We start from the raw sequence: 19,963 nt of genomic DNA on the forward strand, positions 1-19,963 counted from the left end.
AGCCATCTGGCTGGAGGAGCTGTCAGTGGGTGTGGACCCTAGAGTCCAGCCCTAAGGTGAGTTCGGGGGCTGACTTCTAGCCCAAAGGTATGGAGAGAGCAGTTTGAGCTCTGATTGTTCAAGCTGGTCATTTCTCTCTGCTTTAATTGGGAGCCAGCTTCTTCTAAAATCAGCTAGGAGACAAATCTCTGGGCATGTCTGTAAAAGAGTTTCCAGATTAGGTTAGTTGAGGTGGGAAGACCCGCCCTAGTGGTGAGTGTGACTGCTGTGGGCTAGAGTCCTGGCCTGTGCAAAAAGAAGAAAATGAGCAGAGCTTACACACTCAACTCTCTGCTTCCTGCCCGAGGCCCGTTGTGACCAGCAGTTCCTACTCCTGTGGACAGGCCTTCTCCACTATGATGAACCGATGAACCATATTCATGGAACCTTAAGCTAACGAAACCCTTCCTTCCTCAAGGTGCTTCTTGTCAGGTATTTGGTGTGAAAAGGAGCTCTGTATCATCAACATAGACTTTACTTAATCCTTTGTTAACATCAGGTGCTGGCTCGGGAGGCTCTCTGGTAGTGACAGCCTAAATTGGCCCACAGCTGTGACATTCTGTGTGGTGACTTGTCTCAGCCCATAGGAAGACCTCACCATGTCTTGTCAAATGTATTTCTTACCTTAAAATGTATGTATGCAAATATTTTAAGTATATTAATTGGAGAGTCACATGTTATAAATATGTGATGATTTCCAGCTTTAAACAATTCCCAGCTTATGGATTTTAAGAGTTAAGGTTTTTAGAAGGAAACCGCTCTGTGCTGCATCGTACCTTGATTGCATGTTGTCAAATGACCCATGCTGTCAGGGCTGGTGCACCACAGAAAAGTTTGTCACACTTACTTCACTAAGAAGAGCGAAAACTTTCTGAGCGCTCACTCAGCTGGACACTGCCTCCCTTGGTGCTATGAATTCATCTGTTTCTTGACTAGGGGGCAGGGTGAGGTGAGGTATCATTGCTAATAAATATCAAAACCCAACATGAATTCCAGTAGCCTTATCTAGGACCTGGACTCTTCAAAGCAATGCTGCATGACTCCTCAAAGCCAGCCTGGTGGGTGATGCTACCCAAGGCCCCTCAAAAGTGCCGAGTATCAGGAGAGCCTCATGTGTTCTCGTGTGTGTGTGTCTGCACATGAACATGTGGGGGGGGGTACACATGTAAGTGGAAGCCAGAAGATAACCCCAGTTGTCTCTCGCCAGATGCCATTCATCTTTGTCTTGTTTTTATTTTTATTTTATTTTTTTGAGATGAGGTATCTCATTGTCCTGGAGCTCACAAGTTTAGGCTGGCCTGACGAGTCAGTGAGCCCATGGGACCCCCTGTCTACCTCTGCAGTGTTGGATTACAAGCAAGTGCCACCATGCCTGGCATTTACATAGGTCCTGGGAATCAAGCTCAGATCTTCATGCATATGAAGCAGGCATATTACCAACATAGTTATCTCCTCAGCCCCCGTTTCTTTCCATTTGAGTAATGAAATTCAACATAAAGTTTAATCTGAATGACCTTTCTGGGACTAAAAGGAGAGTTTGGGTGAAGTTTGAAGCTGCTGCCGACTTGCACGTTCTTGGCCGGCCCTTGCTTCTGCCACTGTCAGAACTGACTTCATGTAATTTTAAGTTGTGTTAAATTTAGTCAGTTGAATCATTACCATTTATGTCCCTGAAAATAAACCACAATAATTATGTCAACATGAAATGCCATCTTTTTTCTTATCGCACTGTCCTGAGAGACATGATAATTCCCAGTTAGCAACAAGACTTAACTGGAGAGGCTTACAACTATTGTTCAAAGCAAAGGCATCTGCGACTGTAAAATCCAGGAGGCTTGAGTGGGTGGCCTTGAGGATAAGGGACCATCTTGGATGATTTGGTCTTTAGAGAAAGATTTTTGTCTAGTGTCTGAACCTACCACTCTGGGTTGGTCCATCAAAGCCAAAATCCAGCCACCTTGTGCCACTCTAGACTCATTGACCTAAAGGTGAGACCTCGTTGCTGGGAAACACAACAGCCTGTGCTCTGCATGTCTCCAGCTCCAAGACTGCATTGTGTCAAATGACCCACGCCGTCAGGACCGGTGCACGATTGGCATGGTCACAAAGGTGGCACTGCCAGGAGCTGGAAGAACCTTTAGGAGGTAAGGCCTAGGGAGAGGCCATTAGATCTCGGGGGTTATCCTCACAGGGAACTATGGGACCTCCCTCTCTTCTTTTTTGTCTGCTTCCTGGGACAATGGGTTTAGCTACTTGCCCCGCCACAAACTCCTGCCAGCATGTGATGCCTTGAAAGGCCCAAAGCCAGGAGCCACCCAGTCTTGAACTGGAACCTTCAGCACTTATCTCACTCCCTTAGTGCTAGGCCTCTCTCTCTCTCTCTCTCTCTCTCTCTCTCACACACACACACACACACACACACACACACAGAGGTAGGTCAGCTTTATTGGGATCCCTCGGGATAGTCCAGCCTCCTCCTCCTCCTCCTCCTCCTCCTCCTCCTCCTCCTCCTCCTCCTTCTCTCTCTCTCTCTCTCTCTCTCTCTCTCACACACACACACACACACACACATCCCTCGGGATAGTCCAGCCTCCTCCTCCTCCTCCTCCTCCTCTTTCTTCTCTCTCTCTCTCTCTCTCTCTCTCTCACACACACACACACACACACACACACACTGACACACTGGTGGTGGGTCAGCTCTATTGGGATCCCTCAGGGTAGCCCAGCGTCCTCTCACTCCTTTCTCACTGAGGCCATCTTCTGCGCCAAGCTGCGTTTCCTCCTGGAGCCTGCCATGTGCTCCCGCGCTCAGTGTGGGAGACTCAGCCGAGACTGGAAACTCTAGCTTATCCGTCCCTGACTCCCACACAAGGCTCAGCTCAAGGCCAGGAACAGCGGTGGAAATACACAGTGCTGAAATGAAGTAGATAAACAAACTCCTGCCTGACCCAGCCATTTAGACAAGGGCTTTTGTTTTCCTCTTCTCAGAACTGAAATTCTGTTTTTGTAATACAGGCAATGGATTACAGGCATTTATGTGTTTGGGTATGAGGGGTGGTCTATCTGCCCAGAGGTGTCCTGTGAGGAGGGTTGTCTCAAACAGGGACCATAGGGAAGTGATTCTGATGGCTCTATCCTCTCAAGGGGCTGAGGGAACCGCAGCAATCTCTCTCTCTACATGTATGTGTGTGTATATATATGTATGCACACACACACACACATAATCTGTGTGGGTGTGCTATTTTATTAATTTTAGGAAGCATAGCAAGCAGTCAAGTTATGAAAACCCAGAGCCCTCTCTGGCAGCTGTCGTTTGAGTATCAGAGGCCCCTCCTGAGCTGCTGAGCCCCACCGTCTTCCCCACCTTGATGCGCTGTGGGAGGAACAGCGCAGAGAAATCCCTTCCGGGGAGCAGAGGTTGCAGACTCTGGCTGTGCTGGCCTCTCCGCCATGCGAGGGTGTCCACGATGCCTCTCTTATTCCCTCCCTGTCTCAGGGCCGCAACGAGGAGGTGCAAATGAGAGACAGGAAAGGCCTTCCAACAAAGCCTGGCCCACTGTGCTCCTGATTCCTGATCCTGTAACTGCATGTGGGGGTTGAAAACAATTCACAACCACAAAAGGTTTCTGAATGTGCAACAACTAAAAATTAACTCACAACCAGAGTAAATCTGAGGTGTTTCTGGCAGCGCCCGCCCACATTACACGCCATGACTTCAGTGCAGCCGCGGTTCTGCGCACACGTCCTCTGCGTGGCACGCGACATCACACCACCAGCATCAATGGACAGGGCTGGAGCGCCTGGGCCCAGACTGGAGACTATTGTGTATTAGGAATTGCTGTGGTTTTAATGGAAATACAAATTTTTCTGCCCTCATTGTAACATAACTATTTAGTTGCAGAAAAACAAAGCTTTTTAATATTTGCCTACCATTATTCCTCAGCACATATGCATCAAACTAGAATGTCCTTGGGTTTTATTATGTTAATGGGCAAATTTACTTCCATCATTAATAAATGCTAAAACTGTATGTCTGCCATTGTCTTGAAATAAGTTTTCTTTGGGCTGGAGCGGAAGCTTGGCAGTAAAGGTGCTTGCCTGAGAAGCACAATGACCGGGGTCCAACTCCTCAGGACCCATATAAAGCCAGATGCACAAAGTGACACATGTATCTGGAGTTTATTTTCAGTGGCTAAAGGCCTTGGTGTGTCCACATTGATGCATTCATCCATTAATTCATTCCCTCTCTTCTTGCAAATAATTATTTTTAAAAATAAATTTAGTTATGATTTATTACCAGTAAAAGTTTATTTTATATACCTATAAGCCCAGGATCATGTAAAACTTTCTTGAGAGAAAAGGGACTATGAGTGGAAAGAAAGAATTAGGAAGCCCTGCTTCATATGTATTGAGTTGTTTCTCTCATAAGTAACCCACATTGAGCAGAGTTGCTCGGGTGTACTGGGCCCTGAAGCCATCAGATATTTCCTTGCTGACCAGGAGATTAGACACAGAGATTGCCAGGCTGTTAGGGTAGAGGGACATGGACCAGACAAGGGGACACTGGGGAAGGAGCTTCGCCTTAAGGTTGCTTTTGCTGAGACCCCTGTGTTTAGGGTGAGTGTGCCCACAAAGCCAGGACAGTGAATGCCATGATGAGGAAAAGACTGGGAAAGGAAATGGTGGGCATCCAACCACTGGCAGAGCTCCATTTCTCCCCTTTCTGGACTCACACCACTCACCGCACTCCTTTGTCGTCCCCCCCCCCCAGGTCCCTGGTAGTCCTTCCCAGCAGGCCACACTTGCACAGTCTTCCAGATAGCACCTTGTCGGGAAGGACGGCTGATGGGGGCAGCCGGGCAGGAGCCCGGCCTCCAGCTGCAGGTGCTGCAGGACGCTTCTCCAGCCCTGGTGCCTGCCTGCTCGGGAAGCTCCTTGCCTGAGAAGATGCTGCAGCTAGTGGTGATGTCACTGGCTCCACAGGAGGGCAGGTAGGATGGGCAGTTAAGACCTTTGCCTTGGTGCTGCACAGCAACAAGCCTGTTTTGACTTAGAGTAATTTCTCCCATTGTCATGTTAATCAGAAATCCAAATTTCATTTTAAAAATTAAAAAAAGCGTGTCATGTCATTCCCACCATGCATTCTCTACAAATGGTGTCTTAGTATCTGGATGATGTGAGGGGCTGTTATGACAGCCACGAAGTCCCTCTTGGGCAGACAGAAGGGTTGAGCTGACCACCATCGCACGGCTACAGCAGCCCTTTCCCGCTGCCAGTGCCCAGGGCCCTCTCTTTGCAGGACAGAGCTGTCTCCGAGGTGGTTCTGCTTGCCTATGGTGTGCGTCCTGGGAAGAACAGAGGGTCCCTGGCCCCTACTTAGAATCCTGCTCCTCACTCCCAGCACAGCATCTGGGACATAGCAAGGACCATAGAAATATATATTTACTTGAAACAGGTTGACTAAATAGTACTGTTAATATGTTAATAGAATACTTTAAAACCACTTGAAAGCACATGCTTAAAATTTCACTTGAAATAAATTATATAAAATATCAATAACTGATCCAAAAATGCCCATGTCCTGATGCCGTTCTCCCTAGATGTTTCACAAATGTACCTGCTTCAGGTGCCCAGGGATGCACTGGCAGAAATCTCACAAATAGATGATGACTCACTTTACTATTTCCAAAATAAGTGTAAACATATGTCCACTGCACTGGAGAGTGGGGATGTCAGGTGTCATGTCTAAGGGTCTAGGTTAAGGCAGGCTCAACACAAATCCGTTCAGGGCCCTCACAGTGGTCTGAATGAGATGCACAGTGGAGAGGCTTGCTAAGTGCTCACTACCGATCAATGGGCCAGTCGGCCAACTCACATTAATTAAATGCCCAGAGTACATAAAACATCAGCCTGTGGATACAATGAGGGTATTGTGGCACTGGGCTTGGTTCACCACCATTATCACGTAACAACCCTATACACAATTTATGTGAGAATATTAATCAGTGCTACATCCCACAGGTTCAATGCTTGGAAACAGAAAGGCTTAGAGAGCCCGAGGGAGGAAATGGTGAAGGAAGGGCTTGGTGACAGACTCAGCTGAGCTGGTCCTTGTGGTGACTGGAACATAATGCCCCTCACAGGCTCGTGTGTGTGTGTGTGTGTGTGTGTGTGTGTGTGTGTGTGTGTGTGTGAGAGAGAGAGAGAGAGAGAGAGAGAGAGAGAGAGAGAGAGCTCTTGGGTCCCAGCTGGTGCCACTGTTCTGGAAGGCTGTGGAACCTTGCTGGAGAAAGTGTGTCACTGGAGGTGGGCCTTAAGGTGTTACAACCCAGCCCTGCCTACTGTTTCTCCTCTCCTCTCCTCTCCTCTCCTCTCCTCTCCTCTCCTCTCCTCTCCTCTCCTCTCCTCTCCTCTCCTCTCCTCTCCTCTCCTCTCCTTTCCTCCTCCTCTCCTCCTCCTCTTCTTCTTCTCTCTCTCCCTCTCCTCTCACTGCTGATGTACCTGTGTGATGCTGGCTCCATCCTGCATGCTTCCTCCCCCATGATGGGCTCCTCCCTCCGGAGCTGTAAGGGAATGAAACCCCTTTCTTGTCGTGAGCTGCTGGTGCTCAGGCATTTTGTCCCAGCAGTGAGAAAGTAGTGAAGTGAGACTCAAGCACGGGGACCTCAGTGCTGTGAGCCTCCGTGTTGGGGGTGGGCGGCCATGGCTTCAGCAGTAGCGAGGCTGCTCCCCACCCCAGCCTTCCCGGAGCATGTCCACCGGTGCTGACGAAGGTGCCTGAATCCTCTGTGGGATCTGCCTCTCTGAATCTGCTCGGAAGGGACTATCTGCCCTTCGAGCCAGGGATGCTTAGTATGTGGACGCTGCTGGTGGTGACTCGCCACTTCCCACGAACTAAGCCTGTGTGTAGGGTACGTGCGAGAAAGGAGGCTTCAGAAAGTGGGGAGACCAAGTTGTGCTGCTCAAGGAGCCGAGGTTCTCAGAGAAAAGCAAAGCATGGCCATGGCGCAGCTTACTTACGCCCCAAATCATAACCATAGGCCTTCTCGCTAGGGGAATTTACATTCACATTAACCAATTGTGTGTGCTGGTGGGCTCAAGGACGGGCTGCACTGTGACTGCCCACAGCCCTTCCGGTCACCCAGGCACCTGCAACTAGACCGCCTGGGCCTGGTTCACTCACACACTCACCCGAACAGCTACTGAGGGCCAGGGCCGAGCCATCCAAAGTAGAGAGGGGCAGGAAAACGCAACAAAGACCATGGCTCCTACCTGGGACAGGCACCATGCTGGATATAATTCTGGTTGTGATTTTAATATTCATCTTTACCCATTTAAAGAAAATATTTATTTATGTATTTATTTGACAGAGAAAGAGAGAGAATGAGCATGCCAGGGCCTCTAGCCACTGCAAAGGAACTCTAAACACATGCACCTCCTTGTGCATCTGGCTAACGTGGGTCCCGGAGAATCGAACCTGGGTCCTTTGGCTTTGCAGGCCAGCGCCTTAACTGCTAAGCCATCCCTCCAGTGTTCATCTTTGCTCATTTTATCCTGATATTGCTTTTGGGCTACCTCATGATAAATAAGACATTGGTTTTCCCTGGGCTCCCACCTTTTCCTGGGGCCACGTTGGGAGGTTTTTCTTGGAGAAATTAGATTCCCTGTGGAGGAGGGCCTGATGAGGAAACGCTGTTTGCCTGTGCTTGCCCCAAAGAAGCAAGCAGCTAACCCCCAAAACCCCCTTCATGGAAATGTGGTTCATATGGCAGCACCTGGGTGTGTGAACATTTCTTTTCCTCCCCCGGCGTCGGGATCACAGCTTTGAAAATGTAGCTGCCTGGGAGACGGTGCCCACGGCAATAGCACCTGGCACTTCACCTGGCACATAGTTGGGGCCACGACCATTTAGAAAACTTAGAAAGTTCTATCCACACAAATGGCTACTAATTCATTCCCAGGGTGCCTGGGGAAACTGGTCTCCTGGGAGGACTTTTGGATCCTCAGGAGACAGGACTTCAACAAGAGCCCAGGGAATTCGGGGACATCTCATTTTCCATATAGATGTTCCTGCGTCTGTGCGTGTTCCAGGCTGCTTTGCCCAAAAGGCCCTGGCGCTCACCTGAGGCCCCCTGGCTGAAGGCAGGGGAAAGCCCAAGCTCACCTTCCTCCTGCGTCCACCTCCTTTACCGTGAGTCACGTGTTCACCTCTGGTCATGGCCATCACACCAAGTGGCTACCTCAGCTAGCGCCCTCTTTCGGCATGGAGGTACGTGGCCTAAACCTGCGGTCACGTGGGACCCCAGGACCAGCAGAGCCTGTCAGGACTGGCGAGGCTGCAGCTGAGGCGGAAGTCACCATCCTGCAAGAACCAATGTCAGCAACAAAGTCCTCTTCTGACCACCCAACAAGACACCGCCTCCAGGAGACGTTAATTCCCAAATCTCCATCAGCTGGGAACCCAGCATTGAGAACACCTGAGTTTATGGGGGACACCTGAATCAAACCACCACAAATACCTATAAGCCCACCCCCAACAATACACTGCCTCCAGGAGGTGTTAATTCCCAAATCTCCATCAGCTGGGAACCCAGCGTTGAGAACACCTGAGTTGATGGGATCACCTGAATCCAACCAGCACGGTGAACAAGCCTAGGTTTGCGGGGAGGGGTTGCTGTGAAACCAAGCTTTTCTCCTAAAAACTCATTCGGCTTCACAAGCGATTCCACTGGGAAGTTCTTGCCTTGCGCCAGTCCTGCTGTTGCCCGCCTGAGGTCCTCTCACTGTTTCCTCTCGGGAGTGAAGACTGCAGGGCGTGGGGCCACCGCAGCTCCTACCATCCCGTGACAGTCAGCATCAGGGAGAAGGACAACAAGGCTCCCACATTCTCCCCGAGCCGCGCCGGGAAAGGTGCCAAGAGACAGGCCACATCCAAGCCTGTGAACTCAGCCGGCAGCCTTCACTAAGGTCACATGTGTCCAGTGCCCACAGACGTGCCTGTACGAGCATCAGGCAGACAGATTAGAAGGGTGTGTGTGTGTGTGTGTGTGTGTGTGTGTGTGTGTGTGTGTGTGTGTAGGGTGGCACTTGATTCTTTTTCAAGGCTCTATGTGGTGGTTTGATTCAGGCGTCCACCATGAACTTAGGTGTTCTGAATGCTAGGTTCCCAGCTGAGGGAGATTTGGGAATTAATGCCTCCTGGAGGGATTGTATTGTTGGGGGCGGGCTTATGGGTGTTATAGCCAGTTTCCCCTTGCCAGTGTTTGGCACACCCTCCTGTTGCTGTGGTCCACCTTATGTTGGCCAGGGGGTGATGTCCACCCTCTGCTCATGCCGTCGTTTTCCCCTGCCATCCTGGAGCTTCCCCTCGAGCCTGTAAGCCAAAATAAATCTCTTTTTCCCAGAAGCTGCTCTAGGTTGGGTGATTTCTACCAGCAATGCGAACCAGACTGCAACACTCTATAATTCCTGCCCAGCCAACTATTAGAGACTGAATTACAAGTCTTCCTAATACACAGAGGACTTAAAAGCAGTCTGAACAAGGCTGGGCGCATAGCTCAGTTGGTAACGTGCTGGCCACAAAGCCGGGCAATCTGAGTTCATTTTTAAAGAGGGCCTGGCGTGGTGGCATGTGCCTATTGTCCCCGCACTGGAGAGGCGGAGACAGGGTGTGCTGACTAGCTGGTCTAGTGTACTTGGTGAGCTCCAGGCCAGAGAGGAGACTGTCTCAAGAAAAGGTGTCTGGCACTCCTGAGGAGAGGCAGCTGAGGTGATCCTTGGGCCCCCCGCACCCACACACAGAGGCACACAAAGGAATGTGTTCCAGTATTGTGAATGTCTGCTAAGATGCAAGCACCAGGAGAATGCAATTTGTGATCACAGTCACTACTCATGTACCAGCGAACATCCTCTCACGTAGGCACACCTTGCCCTCCTCAAGTAAGAAGACTCCGCAAGGGAATGCCGTGGGAGCGGCTTGTCAATAATGGGGCTAGAGCCCTCTCAGAGCAGTCAGTGAATATTTACCACTTAGTAAAAAGCTAAACTAAAAGCTTTCCTCTCTTGACACACGTGAGGCAGCTAGCCTCACATGGACGTTGACCACTCTCAGCTGGGCACCAGTGCAGCTCCGACAAGAACACGTGCCTGGCAGTGCACCTGAGTGGTCCGCTCACACCAACATCACTAAACACACGGCACGTGCGGCCACAGTGAGCCTGAGAGTGAGGGCTGGCTGTAGAACGGCTGGCATGGGAAATGGGTAGAAGAGAGATGGAAAGGTCAGGTCTTCTGTTTCTGACTGGAGACCTTGGAGGCTGGTGCTGAAAGGACTTGTCCTGGGTCAAATGGTCCTCATGTAACTGACAACAGATAAGGACTCAGGGTTGATGGAACTGAGTCACAGCAGGAGGGCAAACCTTGAATCCTGCTTGTCCTTCTACCTGACCCATGGAGAAAAGTGCATAACTGCCTGTCCTTCTGAGGTCAAAAGTCAAGGCCTTTGGAATCTGGAGACATTCCTGTGTTTAAAAATAAAAATGGTGAGATTGCATCTGCCTTTCAGGAAACACTTTTAGTAAAGAGTTAATTGTTCCAGACATGAGAGCTCAGATATTCTCCTACCACAGGGCACCAGGCCTGGGAACTGTTTCTGAGTGATTGAGGGACATATCTGAACCATCGTGGTGAGCTGGACTCAGAGTGAACTAGGACCAAACTATGGAGACTCCTTGCCACCTCCACCTCCACCTGCTGTCCTGTCCTCTTGCTCTCATTGTCTTCAAATGACAAATGTGACACAGTGGAACTTTCTGGCTTAAAGAGAATGATAACAGCACAACAGATAAAATCCAAGCAAAAAAAAAGGCACAGAGCAAGAAAGAACATGCATCGGACGCATCATGCGTGGGCTTGCAGTGTGGATTCCGTCTTCAAACAGCTCTGGCCCTGGCAAGAGGACTCACAGTTAAAAGCACTGGCTTACAAAGCCTAATGGCTTGGGTTCGATTCTCTAGTACCTGCATGAGCCAACACACCAAGTGGCACATGCATCTGGAGTTTGTTGGCAGTGACAGGAGGCCCTGGTGTGCCCATTCTCTCTTTCATTCTCATCCTCTCACTCTCTCTCCACACCTCTCCCAGCTTGCAAATGAATAAAATATTTTTTAGAAAACAGCTCTGGTGTTGTCCATTTTGTATAGATAAGAAAACTACAGCTCAGAGAAACTAACTGGCTACCCCAGGATCACACAGTGATTCGAGGGTTTTAAATCTCACCGTGTCTGTTCTCTAACTCTGATTTTCAATATACAATGTTACATGAAGAATGAAGTCATGAAGCAAAGCTCGCAAGCATGACGTGGCCCGACAGCTTCCTCCTGCTCAGGAGAGGCTGTCGGCCATTTCCTTCATAGCGCCACCTCTGTGCCAGCTTCCACAGCTTAGCTTCGGGGTGGAAGTAGGAGCTGCCCAGACCACAGCCTTTGTCGTACGGACAAACAGCCCTGTGGAAAGTAAGATGGAGTCATTCCCAGCACTCTTCTCCTGCAAGACGTGGCAGAAAAGTGCATGCCATCAATAATGTATTCCAGGTCATGTGCATTGTATTTGTTTGGGGGTTTTAAAGAAATTATTTTTATCTGTCTGTCAGTTTTTGTGGGGGTGAGGTGGCACAATTCAATGGTCTCTTGCTGCTGCAAACATACACCAGATGTTTGTGCCACCTTTTGCAGGCAATAGATGGCTGGGGAATTGAATTCAGGCCATCAGGCTTCGCAAGAGATTGCCTTTAACCACTGAGCACTCTTTAGCCCCTTATTGTTCCTGTTCATTGTAACACTGATGACACTGCAGAGATTCACAAGGTTTTGGCTTACTACATTATGTAATATGAGATATACTTGCAAGATGTGGTGGGCTGAAAGAAATCACTGCAACCTCCGTCGCAGCCCCTCCGCAGCATGACTCTTCCTCAGTCCATCGGCATGGTGTGTGTTGGGACTTTCCATCAGCTGCGGCTGCAGTGGCCTTGTGACTAGTTTTGCCTGTTAGAATGTGACAGACAGGATGGAGTGCCAATGCAGAGCCTCGACCTCAAGGGCCCCCTTGTGCATCTATTCTATTGCTTGGTACCCTCAAAGGCACACTCCATACAAGTGCTATCCTCTAGCAAAGCAGCAGTGACCACAGATGCACGAGGAAGCGTAGACGTGATGAACGGCTGCCCGGCTAAGCCCGTTGTAAATTGCTGGCTCCATGGAGTGGGAGCTATATTAATTTCTGGAATCACAGGAAGTTTAGGGTGGACTGCTGGGCAGGTGAGGCTGAGTGGTATGCACTTCAGACTAATTGGTGAGTTTCTAGCATCCCTCCAGAGTTGAACATATTGCTTTGGGGTATTTAGACAAGGGTAAAGGGAGGTGAAAGCAAGGCTGAGCCTAGAAGCAGCATCAAGTCTAGTTAATGCTGAAAAAACACACAGACTCAATAAATAATGGATAAGGTGAGACAGAAGATGATTATGTGATCAACTGTCTGCTCTGGTGGGCCCAGAGAAGACAGAGGTAAGTCAGTAGGAAAAAAAAAAAAAATCAGCTTATTTTCTTACTTAGAATTTTTTCAATTTCCACTAGCATTGATCATTCTAGCACCTAGCTTTTCCTTTAGGGAAAACTTGGCCAATAATGACATGATTGACAATCTGTAGCCTATGACACCCATTTGGTTTCATTTCCTTGGATCTGGCAAAAAAAAAAACAGATATGCTGCAAGTTAATAAATATTAATGCAGGGGAATGTTAATCCCTTATTTATTTCATGCCATCTGCATAACACCCTCTCAGGTAAAAACTAATAGATGCTTCAGAGGATTTGCTGTTCAACAAAATCTCCACAAAGAAAACTGCTGGAGAGAGCAGGGAGACCCACAGGGGGAGAAACCTGGCAGTGCTTTCTTAGAAACACCTCAGATGAAGTTCTAGAAAATGTGATGATGGCCTCCAGCGTCCATCCCACTTCCACAGAGAGCCCCAGGAAAGGACGGATCAGTCTTTCAAACTTCTACAGTGTGTCCTTGAGACTAGAGGTCCTGGGACAGGAACACTCAGTCTCTATGACAGGAACACTCAGTCCTTGGGGTAGTACCCAGTCCCTGAAACAGGAACGCTTACCCAATCCCATCTCACAGTGAGCCCCTAGGACAGGAACACTCAGTCCATCCAATATCCAGAGTCCTTAAGAGAGGGGCACTCAATATTCACTTTGACCTGTGCTTTCCCCTTGTTCCCACTCAAAGCAGTGCTGTGACAAAGATGCACTTCCATTCCCGCCCCAACCCTCAAATTAACGGAGTATTCCTAGCACATATAAATAGTTAATATAGGCCTACAAGCCAGGAACCACTAAAGTATGGCTCATTACTACCTGCTGTTCCTGGTAGACCTCCAGTGAGTACATTCTGGAATAAACACACAGAGGAAGTCAGTTCCCAAAGGCCAAGAACTGCGTGTTTATCACACTAATGTGTCCAGAGTTCCCAAGCATGGCCAGGCACACAACAAGCCTTGGCTGAAAATGACACAGTAGCTGAGCTCTGCTGAAGCCAGCAGATTCTCACGTGGGGACAACGCCTCCTCTCCCTCTCCCCCTTTCCCCCCACCTCCCCCTTCCTCTTCCTCTCTCGCTGGGTGTTGCTGGGAGTTAACATTATTTAGCAATTGTTCCTGCCAAAATGCATCTGTTGATAATCATGACACATATCTGTGTGGTCTTAGCAAATCAAGGCATTATAGTCTGACAAATAAAATTGTTTAAGTGATGGGATAAAGAGACGTATTACTAGTAAATAACCTTCAACACTGGTTAGCTATCACTGACAAAAAGCAATGCTCTTTCTCCACCTCATTTCACAAATAAAAATCAAACTTCGAAGTATCAAATATCAAAACGTAAAACACTGCAACCGAGAAGTACAAATAATGATGATCTATCTGCAAGCTCGGTTACATAATTGAATCTAAATCATGTAGTCCTGCTTCTTCTAGTAGCAGACTGTCAGAAAGCATTTTGCAAAGATTTATAACTTCGAGTACAAAAGATTCAAATTTCTGCGCAGAAAAGCTACAATGAGCAAGGTTCAAATGTAAATTTATATTTTAACTTTTCTGACCTATTGTCTAGTGTGACATGTTTCATATAAATTGACGGAGGAACAGAAGATGAAGTCACACGAGGAGGCCAGAGAAAGGGCACCTCAGGCCACTCATCCAGCAATGAACACATCATATTGGCTTGTACTATCTGGAAGTTTCCAGTAATATTTTGCCCATCAGATTCATAATTTTAAAAAGTGGCTAAATCTTGAATTGGATGAGCATATGCCCACACTTGTTTTAAGAACATAAACAGAACCTTCCTAAGTTATTCAATAGCTAAGGGCACTTTGTGGCCACATGGTGGTTCATCTAAATACCATACACACATACACACACACACGCACACACACACAGCTCCCCACATCGTGACCCCACAAGCACCTGCCACACTCACACACCTCCCTCTCAGATCTCTGAGAGACAAGTTGTCAGACACTCATGAGGAAACAGGAGAACACATTCCCGGGGCCCCACGGAGGCCCTTCTCTCTGGCAGCATAGCCACTCCCGTCTAGCAAACAGCTTGGGTCTCTTCCCTTCATCTAGCAACCCCAAGGCGAGCTGTTGGGTCTGGAAGGAATATGAAATCATGCGCTGATGTTCTGTGAATGTTCCATCCCCGAGGGACACCAAGTTACCAGCTAAGGTTTGAAAATACCATTTGTAAATATTCAATGAAATTTTCAGCCTTACTGCTTTTCATAGAAAACATAAGATGTTTTATCTTTCCAGTCATTTCCCATTCATCCTGATTTACAAGTTTACCCATATGATCAGAGAAGCACACAGCATCTAGAAGGTATCTGGATGCGTCCTCAATAATAGTTCTGTTTTTGTGATGGCATTTGGGTATTTTTAAAATTTTTATTCTCTATGTATTTCTTTTGTGTTTTAAAATAAACATGTACTTCATACTTACTGTTGAAGTAAACCTGCAATATCTTAATTGCCTAGGACAGCTACAATAGCCACACAGTGGATGGCTTACGACAACAGAAGTTTATCCTCTCAGCCCGGAGGTCAGGAATCTGGGGACAAGGTGGCTCCGAGTCTGTGTCCTTCCCTGGCTTCTGATCATGGTGGCCCCCGCTTGCAGCTGCACCATGCTCATCAGAGCTGCTGGTGCCACAGGGATGCTCTGTGTGTCTTCATAAAAAGCCACCAGGCGTGTTGGGCTAGGCTCCTCAGCACTTCAGTGTGACTTCTTCTTAACTATTTACAGCTGAAATAGGGGTGCTTCCAAGCACGGGGACATGCCAAAGCCCTTGAAGTTAGGACTTCAACAAGTTCTTTTAGGGACGAGGCACGATTCAACACATATTTGTAGTGTTTCAGCATCAGGAAACAGTATTCCCCAAACTTCCTGTGTGAGATACCGTAGAGGAACTGAGGAGTTGAGGGGAGAAAGACACAGAGACCGACCAGCAGTCCTTCCCAGTACCTACCACAACACACGGCCGGCATGGGTTATTCGGGAAGGAAAGTGGCCAAGAGCTGCAGTTCTGACAATCTTCAGCGTGCTGTTGGATGAGGAGGGACCAGCAGGTTGGGGCGCTCGGGGAGTGAGGCAGGCACCACATGCTAGGTTGCACTGAGGGAGAGTGAGGAGATGGGCTGCTGGGTCACACTGCATGAGCATGAGGAGGTCACAGCAGAGTGGGTGGCACGCAGTGAGGGCAAGCAGGGAACAGAAGGCTCACTTGCATAGGGCGAGGGTGCAGAGGCAGGAGCAGCCATCAGGTAAGTCTAAGCTACCACGCTCATATTTTCTGTCACCATCAGTAGCTGTCTGCTTCCCAACCCTGCGGCTTGAGGTCTCTGGCTGTTGGTTTTCCCTCCTCCCAATGCTGGAAGTGTGGGAGGTCTTCTCCGCTGGCAAGGGTACACCCCAAGTCGGATGAGTGGTGTTCATTACTGTGCTGCCGTGATCCATAGCATCCAGTAAGGTTCTTCCCAGCGTGCCTCTGGAGTCCTTTACCAATATCCAAGTCAACTGCTCAGCAGTCGTATTTTTGTAGAAATTCTCTGGAAAGATCCCTCCAAGGCCAATGTGAGTGAAAATAGAGGTTATTATCCCCGGGGCCCAAAGAAGCTCTGGCTCCAAGTGGAGATTTCATTTCCATTTTATAGTTTTCATAGCCAAGGGGAGGGGTGAGTGAACAAACAAGATGTGGCAATTTGCATATCAATCATTTCTGTAGTCAGGCCACCCTAATAAAGAATCCCACTTTACTTTGTTTTAGCCTAAACTGTCTTTCCTTCTTATCATCCCTTTGGGCCCTTTGTGGACAGTTCCTTCTTTGGGATTTTTCCACCTGCTGACAAAGATAAGTTTTATCTCCTCAGCAATTGACTCTTAGAGTAACTCAGTGAATCAGTTCAATTTTTAGCTTCTTTTCTACCACAATATAAGAGGCCAGTGGCGAGCTAGTGGGGACACAGAGTCTGGATCTCACCCGAGGGTGGCAGGGAGTGAGGAGCCCCCCCGGCTGGGAGGGCTCCCAGACCTTGTCCAGGCCGCAGAGCGCGTTGTTCTGTGTGGAGCTCAGGGCAGCTCGCCACAGATTCACCGCAGCCAGTAGCTAAAGTGATTTGTTGCTGCTCATGACCTTGAACCTGTCTCTGTGCCATTTTATGCTGGGGCAGTGGTTCTGGAAGCCACATTTTCTCTTAGCCAGATGATTTCTGGCCAGTGTTTGCCAGTTGGCGGGGGGGGGGGGGGGGTCCTAGAGACTGGGAGCTCCCTGTTTCCTGTTCCAGTCAGTGCCACCACTTCCTGTTGGCCTCCTGTTTCTGTCAGAAGCATGCTCCTTCACCCTGTGAAGTCCTGTTGTTTCTGTGGGAAAAGCCAAGGACAGTTTACCTACTTCCAGCCTCCTGGAACCCCTTCTCAGAGGCCATGATCGTGCACCACCAATGCTGAGCCCAGAGACCTCCACTCCAGTGTGGCAGGAGCCCCTTGTGATAAGCTTCACACAGTCAAGTTGCTACTTTTCTGTACAATTAATTTTCATTTGATAAAATTTGTTTTTGTAACATCACCTTACAAAATGGGCAATCTACAATGCTAATTACTTCATAATTCATATTTAACACCCCTCCCCTCGTCACTATCATATTGTTTGGGTTATATAAACTAGTTCTCTTGAGGGATTGGTGAAGTAACTTAGTAACCCCTTTCCTTTGCCTAAATGACAGTATACGGCAGGCCATAGAGCCAAAGTAAAGGGCATGCGTATTCTCAGATGTGTTAGAAATAGTCACCGGATAATTTGCAAGGCTTACAATAGTAATGACATGAGCTGAGACTTTTTTAAAAATTTTTTATTTATTTATTTGAGAGTGACAGACACAGAGAGAAGGACAGATAGAGGGAGAGAGAGAGAATGGGCGCGCCAGGGCTTCCAGCCTCTGCAAACAAACTCCAGACGTGTGCGCCCCCTTGTGCATCTGGCAAACATGGGACCTGGGGAACCGAGCCTCGAACAGGGATCCTTAGGCTTCACAGGCAAGCGTTTAACCACTAAGCCATCTCTCCAGCCCCAGCTGAGACTTTTTAGATGTCTGGTCCTCATTTAAAAGTAGATGACACTTTAATAACTGCAGATAATTGCAGTTTGGCAGGCATGCCAGTTCATACCTGAGGAGCCGATTTAAATATCTCTAGAAAGTAATATTCTTTCAGTAAGTAGCATGGAAGATATATGCTATCTACCTAGGTAATGAATCAGAAATATCTATTAAAAGCCTTCTATGTATTAGAATAATATTTTAATAAAAATCTTCAGAGTAACTCTTCCAACCACTTGTCTAACCATTTATTAAGATATTATCAAAATATAAAAAAGCTGTACTTGTTTACTATATCCATTTTTTTGAGGGTAAGTGTGCACCCAGGAAGCTATCACACCAACAAGGCTACAGTCATATCCATCACTTCCCAAAGTGTCTTCTCTCTCCCCTCATTATTATTATTGTTATTTTCTGACAGGAACATTTAACCTACAGTCTGCCCTCTTGGCAAATTTTTAAGTACTCAGTGCAGTACCGTTGGCTAAAGGTACTATGCTGCATGATCAGAATTTATTCATCTGGCTCTACTAAAACCGTGTACCTTTAAGCCATGACCCGTCCATCTCTCCTCTCCCTCTGCTAGCACAAACCATCTACTTCTATGAGTTTAGTGACTTTGGATTCTATATATAAATGAGGACATATCACATTTGCTTTCCTCTTGACCTTTTCTTAAACATATGCTTTCCTGTGATAAACATGAATTTTCACACCGTCTTCTTTCCAGGACCTCATTATGACCACTGGCTCTTGGGAGTAACCAGTGAATGCTGGAAACTTGATTTTGTTCAGTTTTGCTTATGTGGTCCACTGAGTAAAGGAATCATCTGGCTGTCTGTACAGCATGGCCAATTGAAGCTTACCAATAAATCTTAATGGGTCCTATTCAGACATTAAATACTGATGAAATCATAATGCTGTCATGTAATACCTGATGCCTAGGCGTCAGTACCTGAGAAGTGGTGTTTCAAGTTGACTCCATAAGTTGGTCCTTACCACAGCCCTTCAGGATCATCACTATCCCATGTTTTCAGGGTGGCAAGGAAAATGAAACAAATTGTTAAAAAAACATCAGATAGCAACATGAGTCATTTGTCTTTTATGCCCAATCAGGGGCAGTGGTAGCAGGGCACCCTATATGGAGTGTGATGGCATAGCACATTCCACAGTCAGAATCAGAATGCCCAGGTAAAGATCTGATGCCAGTTTCTTCCTGCATTTCTGCCCCTGTGGCCTCTACTTCTCACCTCACCCCAGGCATTATAGATAGCATCTACATAGATGCCAACTGACCAGTTCATAAGACCTCTATGATTACTCACATTCCAAGGAACTTGGGGAAGGGGGCATGCCATGTGTTGCAATTACCGTTGTGTTGCTGAGACAAACATCCAATCACAAGCAGCTTATGGGAGGAAAGGGTTAATTTCTGGCCTACAGAATCCAAGGACAGCACCTTCATGGTGAAGGAAGATGGCTGATTCCACCATACATCCACAACAGAGAGACAAAGACCAACAGCCAACAGCTGCAAGATGAACAGCTAGAGCTCAAAAGGGGTCTCAACACACCTACTAGAGATGGACTCAAGGTCCACCCCCAGTGACACACCTCCTCAAGCAAGGCTCAACCTGCTGAAGACTAAGTAGGACGCTTAATCAAAACTACTTCAGGCAAAGGCAGGTGCAAGCCTGTAGTCCCAGCACTTGGGACACAGAGGTAGGAGGATCACCGTGAATCCGAGGCCACCCTGAGACTACATAGTGAATTCCAGGTCAGCCTGAGGTAGAGTAAAACCTTGCCTTCAAAAATTAAAAAAAAAAAAACAACTTCAGACACACTTTTACACATTCAAACCACCACATCAAGCTTTCTGAATTCTCAAATCTACTCATAACAGATAGGTTGAGACATGCCACTAGGTCTTCAATAGGAAGTGTAGCTGTTGAAATAGCAGGCTAATAGAAAGATCTAAACTTATTAATTGAGGTGATGTGGATGTGGTATGCCCCCTCCATGGCTTCATGTATTTGTCATTAAGCTTCATACTCAATGATATGAGCTCAGTGGTAGAGCCTTTGTGACGTGGCGCCCTGCAGAAGGAGGTGTGTCGCTGGAGGTGGGCCTCGAGGCTTATCAGTCCCGCCCTGCTTGGGTTCGCCAGCTGGCTCACTCTTGCTACTCCTGCCCTGCTGCTGA

This window comes from Jaculus jaculus, chromosome 10 (assembly GCF_020740685.1).
Source record: "Jaculus jaculus isolate mJacJac1 chromosome 10, mJacJac1.mat.Y.cur, whole genome shotgun sequence".
Taxonomy (NCBI): Eukaryota; Metazoa; Chordata; class Mammalia; order Rodentia; family Dipodidae; genus Jaculus; species Jaculus jaculus.